We start from the raw sequence: 8,259 nt of genomic DNA, 5'->3' as shown, positions 1-8,259 counted from the left end.
ATTGACATTACAAAATAACATGGATCTGCTATCGCTATCCATACTAATATTATAAATGTTAAAGTGTGTCTGTCTGTTTGTCTGTCCGTCCGTCTGTCTGTCTGTCTGTCTGTTACCTCTTCACGCCCAAGATTTGGCTGTGAAGAGGTACTAGATAGACTCAAAGTATCTCCATACCAAATCCATTGGGATTTGGCATGGAGATACTTTGAGTCTCGGGAAAGGACATAGGATACTTTTTATCCCGGAAAAATGTACGGTTCCCGCGCGATAATGAATATTGGCGCAATGGAGTTGTCGGCGTCATGTAGTCTGCCCATAAATCGTTATCTCTAATAATAATAATACATTAATCATTCAAGTAAAGTATGCCACTTTACTTGAATCCATTGTTTCATTTTATGAATTTTGGAAGAACATGACTTAAACATAATATTATTTGTTAGTTAGCCACCGAATTGACTTGAGTTGGTAAACAAACTTTATAATATTATGTTTACAGTGTGATCATTTTATGCTCACAAAACATCGAGTTTAGTGTTTGACAAATATAAAACATTTACGAAATAAAAAATTCCGGAATAACATTTCAGTTCTTCCATATTATATTTTAGGGTCTTATAAATATGCCTCGGCTGAACGTTGCGTTTTAACTTTTCCAGAAAACGCTGAGGAAAAGTGTATTGTGCGAGGCAGTATTGTTCATGTAACTTTTAAATTATATGTAAGTAAGTAATCAGTTTTTAGCACTGACTGCAAAATATATTTTCGTTGCTATCTGAAGATCGGGCTTTGCAGAGTTCTTCCTATTAATATGTTGGGACATAGGTGATATAGGAATTCTACAAAGCCCGATGTTCGCGAAGTACTTTTTTTCTTTATTTTTATTTTTTATTCATTTTATCCTTCACTTCCTACACTTCAACTTCCTGTTTAAGTAACTTGTTTTATTGGGTAAGATTCCAAGAGCACTTGTGTACCTACTTAATGAGTACCTACTTGATGGTATCTTAAAATTACAAATTCTTTTAAGCCTTATACGTGACATACTATTTATTTTTATTAAAATTATCTTGTATACTGAATAATATATTCCACAGTCCACTATATTCAAGTTACTTTTAATTCGTAATTTTTGTAAAAAAACAATATTTTATAAAATATTAACCTTGCAGTGGCCCTTCTTTTATATTTTTTTAACGTTTTAGTATAGCAAAATTTTCATTAATTATTATATTTGCATGTTCCCTATTGTTCAAGACCGGTAAAATTAATACATTACCCATCTTTATCATTATTCTTTCATGGGCTACAGTCACTATTGTATTATCAGGTCTGTCTGTCACTTCTTTAAAAATGATTTATGATATTAGATAATAATATTATGTATGTAATTTGTATGCACTGTGCATGAATTATATAGCAGCTAAGCTATAAAACAGATTGTTAAGGTAGTCGTCCGATCTACGAGACCGATATCTACGAAAAACTGTCGCTTACCTGTCGCAAGATACGAGTACAGCAGTTGTGTTGCAGTTGATCACTGCAGTAGCGACGCTCCAACATTAAATACGCCTATTTAACCGGTCACATACGACCGCGCCAAATGTCAAAAGCTATTGACATGACACACCCTTGCGTTATGTCGTCGCACTTGGTGTTTTGACAGAACATTGTGATAGAACGACTAGCAGGAGATGAACGGAGAGTAACGCGTTGCGCTAACACTATGGGCCGTTCCACATCTCCACGTCACGATGTCATCAACGTGGAACGGTGCGGTAACGTGACACGGTACGTTGACGTGACGTGAAAATTTACGTCAACGTAACATGAAAATGCACGTCACGGTGTAGCAACATTTTATGTATTTTCTTTTTATTAAATCTCTCTCTCCGTCATCTTATCAATAGCAGAAGCAGAATACGTATTGTGCGGTCCATACCTAGATAAGTAGTGAAGAATGTAGCAGTTTTACAAGGCATCAGGTGACGTACAGTACAATGTTGCTCCATCGTGACGTACATTGGTACGTTATGTTGACGTAAATTTACTCGTCACGGCAACGTACCGTGCCATGTTACCGCACCGTTCCACATTGATGACGTCGGCGTCGTGACGTGGCCCGTAGCACTAGCACGGCCACCAGTAGAAATGCGAGAGTATAGACAAATTGTGGACATAAACTTAAGGTGTCGTTCCGATCTTTACCGCGGCCAATCGCGACCGACAAAAATTCAATTAAAATGCCACTTTATGACAGACTTTATGCATATGTCATAGAGTAGGATATTATTTGAATTTTTAGAACTATAGTATGTCATAAAGTGGCATTTTAATTAAATTTTTGGGAACGAAAAAAGATCGGAACGCTACCTTAAGTTTATTTCCACAGTTTGTCATACTTTCGCATTTCTACTGGTGGCCGTGCTAGGGCTACTGGTCATGTGGACAGGCCCTCAAAGTGAGTTGCAGTAATGTAGCAATGTAGCAACTGTGCGTTAATCGTTAACAGATTTTCTTGAAATGATTTCTTTGTCCAAACTCCAAAAACTATCAACAATGTGACTTTGGATTATCGAAGTAAATTATAATTCTAAGATAATACAGAAATTGGGATTCTCTAGCGTTAGTCGCAGTCACTAAGGTCGGTTACCTTTAGGTTAATTCAACTAAGCTCGTTTTAAAGGTGGACGTTTTGATAATGAGGTAACAATAATTGTGTGAACTTATTAAGAATTGCTCACAATTTTATTGTGACCTCAGAGTTTTTTGGTGTTAATCTACCTTCTTGTCTGTAATTATTACCACAATAGACATAACTACCAGTAGTTCGGCTGCAGAGAATCTGTCAAAAAAGTTGTGAATAGCCTATTAGGCACTTTATCGGAAAGTGGTGAAACAGGCCCTAAGTATTATATTTTCATCGGAAAACGTCTTGGTTACCTCTTCGTATGATAATCTCCAACAATTTATTACTTTGATGACAAGTTTTTTGACAGGGAGTCAATGACCGATACAGACAGAAATCCGCGATTTGAGAATAGTAAGATACCAAATGGTTCTCAATTCTCATACTAATAGGATATATTACTGCAAAGGCAGCTCCAGCGAATTATAGACAGTAAACAAAAAGTTTTGTTTGACGTTTGACAACGATTCGTTCTATCATCATCATAATATTAATGTCGCAGCCGACTGGTTTAAATAGCCGTTCAATCAAACAGCTAGCCCCTTGACTGAACAACGCCATTCAATCACACGGCTATACGTCGTTTAGCCGACTTGTTGACTACAACGTTCAACACTACAGCTAGACGACGTTTAGCCAACTGGTTTGTTTTTGTTTTGGCGGGGCTGCGCCCCCCAGCCCCCCTTTTATTGGACGGCGGTCGCCGGCTGCTGCCGCAGCACGCTCGCTGCGCTCGCTCGGCTCCCTCTGTGTTGTGGTCTAAGTTCTAACCTAACCTAACCAACTTTTGGACTTTCTGGATTGTGTTTGTTTTTGTTTTGACGGGGGGCTGTGACCCCCGAACGCCCCTTTCGGAGGCGGCTGCGTCCATCCATTTCATAATCCAGTAATTTCTCCTCGAATATTTGTTGAAATTTTAATTCACTCGTATGTGCCTCCACAATTTTTGTCTCTTTAATAACACTTGTAATTTTTATTAACTACTTTCTTTCCGAAAAACAACCACAAACACCAACAAACACCTGCTAGTTGACGCCATATTGTAAATAAAACGCACCTAGCGCCGCAGCGGTGCGCGCTGAACTACTTCAATTAGACGGCGGCTTTTGAATCAGCTGTAGTGTTAAACGTTTTGAGCGACTAAAATATTCAATATAAAACCTAGACGTGTGATTGAATGGCGTTGTTCAGTCAAAGGGCTAGCTGTTTGATTGAACGGCTATTTAAACCAGTCGGCTGCGACATTAATACGCGAACGAAAAACTTTGTAACCCTTTTTACGAAAAATGGGGAAACGTAGGTGCATGAAATTTTGCACAGTTATAGTTTATATGGTGAAGGAGTGCATCGAACTAATATTATTTTGAAATTATGCTTTTATCATACATTTTTTTAACAAATAAAACATTACACACACTACAACACACACACATGAGAAATGACAGATTTTTGAGTGACAAGCCTATAACATACGAATTATACGCTTTTATATTTTATGGTTGAAGTCTGTTGACAACAAGTTGACAAATTGAAAATGGATTATAGTTTTTTTTATTGAATCTAAGATAGTATTAGACGATGCTTACACGGTCAGTCTGAGATCAGCTAAGTCCCAGAGACAAGAGTTGAAAAAAAATTGATAAAGTCAATATTTTTTATAAAATATAGGTAGTAGTCCTAATATCGATGAAATTAAGGTCGAATTTCGACCATTGGGCGATCTCTAGTTATTATTATTAAAAGCTTTTATTTAACTTGCTCTGTATGTATGTAAGTATGTATGTTACGGTGGAATTTTGGACCTCAATTTTGAAGTAGATATATTTAACCGATTGAGCTGAAATTTTGCATACTCGTTTAGTTTGGATGACATCACTCTAAATCCAATATGGCCGACCATCCAAGATGGCTAAATAATTATTTTCTATTCAGTCCTACAATATGGATATTAAATGAAAGGGTTTTTTGATAGTAACTCGAAAACGAATGTAATTTCATTCTACATCCAATATGGCAGCTCATCCAATATAAGGGAATAGTTATTTTTGAGACTATTCAAATAAAAGCATTTTAGTTTTTTGTTTATCTATACATCTATACATATAAATGAAATTGGAGTGTATGTTTGTAATATTAAAATAACCATTTTTCACTACATGCATATGAATATTTAGACGGTACTTACACCAAAATAACAATTTTTAGAATTTTTGTCTGTCTGTTTGTTCCGGCTAATCTCCGAAATGGCTAAACCGATTTTGACGGGACTTTTATTGGCAGATAGCCGATGTAATAAGGAGTAACTTAGGCTACTTTTTAACTGACTTCCAAAAAGGAGGTCATTTTTTTTACTTTTTTATTTTTTACCTATGTATTTACATAGGTAAAATATTTATACATTTTGTTGACGCGGACGAAGTCGCGGGTAACAGCTAGTAATTTATATATTCTGAGACGTATGCAACATGTCGAATTTTGGTCGGATTATTTACTGTATATGTATATGCCTGCTATAGTAGCGCCTTTATTACCCAAGCATTGTCCACACTGTGTCTTTTTCTGTTCGTCGAAGGCATGCGTTATAGCGCAGCCAACAAATTAGTACCTACTTTGATAATTTGATTAATAGTGATTCAATTATTTGGAACATTAAGATCAGTAAAAAAATGAGTATGTTGAATGCTGATGAATTTCAAAGACTTCTATTTAAACTGAAAATAGAATTCTTTGATGAATTTACATTTAAATTGATAATATAATAATATTATCCTTACAGTACGAGAATTAATTTTAATGTTATTTTACGTTCGTTACATAAAACCTTGGCAGTTAAATGCCTAATACCTAAATTACAAGAATTATAGTAATAATATGCAAAATATTCAAATATCATTATTCTTTGTATGACCAACTAGGATCAATTTGCCAAGAGAATAAAGTAAATAAAAAGAAACAACGATTTCAGACTCAAAAATGTATGATAGGTTTTATTTTTAACCGACTTCCAAAAAGGAGGAGGTTATATGTTCGGCTGTGGATATATATATATATATATTTTTATTTGTGTATGTTCAACGATTACTCCGCCGTTTGTGAACAGATTTTCGAAATTTTTGTTTTGTTCTATGAGGTTTCACTCCCATTTGGTCCCATTTTCACAAAAGTGGTAACCTGATGATGGGAACTATGAATAATCGAGGGAACTCCTCGAAATTTATATGGAAACATATGGCGATTTTGGTTTTATGAGAAGCATCCTAAGCATATGCTACCAAAACGCAAGATTTTGCGCCGAGGTATACTATGGTTCCGAAGATACTTTAGAGAACTCCGGATTCCTTATAGATACAAGTTTGGGGGTTTAGACGCTGTTTTAAGAACTGAAAGCATATGCTACTATTCAAATTACATTCATCATCATCATTACCACGACAGGGTCACCATCACCAATGTCACCAAAATTGAACATAACAAATTCAACCTTAACTCCAGAGCGTAAGGCACACATTTAACATTTCTTCTGAGAAGTAAGTTGCTTCGATAATACACTAATTGCACTAGTATAAATTGAAAGGAAACTGAAAAACAATCTACATCATAATAGGAATAAGAAACACAATCGCATTTATGAGTAAAAAATACTTCGTAGTTCGTACACGATTCTGCACCTTATTGCCATACAGATCGAATTCCTATGTAAGTTTAATGTTTATACTTACAATTTTAATCTGTTAGTCTCTAAACACACTAGCTGAATAACGCCGGCGTAAATTCCGCCGCGTTTACGCCGCGTTTCAAACGCATACAAAATACGGACGGAACGCGATGGACGACACACTATGCCGAAATTCCGTCGCGAGCCGAACTTCCGTCGAGCCGAGTCGAGCGTAAAGTTCGGCAGCAATTCGGCAGTAATGTTTTGTTAAAGTTTGGATGTATGTATGGATGTTTGTTACTCTTGCACGCAAAAACTACTGAACGGATTTTAATAAAACAATACAATAATATAGAATATCTATAATATAGATTATAGCTCAAACATCAGAATAAAACATAGGCTACAATTTTAATTAAGCGACTTTCGAAATGGGGTAGGTGTTATGTTCGTTTTTTTATGTTCAACGATTACGGGTCAATTTATATTAGCGCAGAAGCGAAGTATCATAACCGAACATAGCAAATCCAACCTTAACTCTAAAGCGTTAACGCACACATTACATCTGAGAATTTCTGAATCTGAGAAATTCCGCCGCGTTATTTTAAAATTCTCAGATGTAATGTGTGCGTTAACGCTTTGGAGTTAAGGTTGGATTTGCTATGTTCGGTTTTGAAAAACATTACCGCCAAATCGCTGCCGAAATTTACGCTCGACTCGGCTCGAATGAAGTTCGGCTCGCGACGGAATTTCGGCATAGTGTGTCGTCCATCGCGTTCCGTCCGTATTTTGTATGCGTTTGAAACGCGGCGTAAACGCGGCGTAATTCAGCCTAGTGTGTTTAGACACATAGATTAAGAGCCGCGCCACACCGGAATGGCAGCGGCGAGGCGAGCATTTTCAGTGTCATATTATGATTAAAATTTAAATAAGGTTTAACCTTATCTTCATTATTAATCGCTTGAGAAATCGCAGCCGCCGCCGGCAGCCACGAGCGGCCACGAGCGGCCACAGGCGGCCGTAGAGTTCTGTGGTATAGTACGCGATATGATGCGATGGTTTACTAGGAACTAAAAAGAGTGAAATTATTATTTTTAACAAAAAATTAAAACCGACTTCCAAGGTAAAAACAATAATAACATCCTTATAATATGAACTAAAAAGTATTAAATAATTTTTCCTATCTAATAGTGCCTTTTTCCGAATTCGGCTAAAACTCTACTATTTCTGTACTCAATCTTCATCATTTTGAAGTCGGTACCAGATAGCTGAATCTTCAGTCTGCCAGAATATTTGAAACTTTTGGAACTGGCACCGACTTCAAAATTATGAAGATTGAGTGAATTTCCCAAACGGCTTTCTTTCTTTCTTTTCTGTCTTCGTTGAAATTACTATTAAAAAAAGGGAATATTGTTGTAAATAATTTGTTTTAGTATTTAATAGGTAGCTATAGGATTGTGGAAAAAACATAATATGCCTAGGACTATTACAAAGGTAGAAATAGATAACTTAAAGATCTATTTTTATCAAATCGGTGCTGTCCCTCTACTTTTTATTACAATCAAAAACGCTTATATACTTACAAATATGAATAATTTGAGGGTATTACTTATAAAATTTAAATCTAGTATTATATACCATATTTTATTATATAATTAACGATTATAGTTACTTAGAGGCACAAATATACTTGTCCTGCGAATTTTTCTCATATCGCTGGATAAAAGCAATTTAAGCATTACTTTTCATCGACGAGTCGGAGTCGTAGTCTCCCCCATACTACCACCCCAATTTTAATTTACTCCTTAGTGTGTGCTTCCATGCGGTCAAGACGGATTTGTGTCAAAGCGCTGCATATTCCCGCCAACAACATAAGTATGCCATTAAATATGCTCTCGGACAATTATTTTAT

Source organism: Aricia agestis, chromosome 6 (genome assembly GCF_905147365.1).
Source record: "Aricia agestis chromosome 6, ilAriAges1.1, whole genome shotgun sequence".
NCBI classification, from domain to species: Eukaryota; Metazoa; Arthropoda; class Insecta; order Lepidoptera; family Lycaenidae; genus Aricia; species Aricia agestis.
This window is presented reverse-complemented; position numbering follows the sequence as displayed.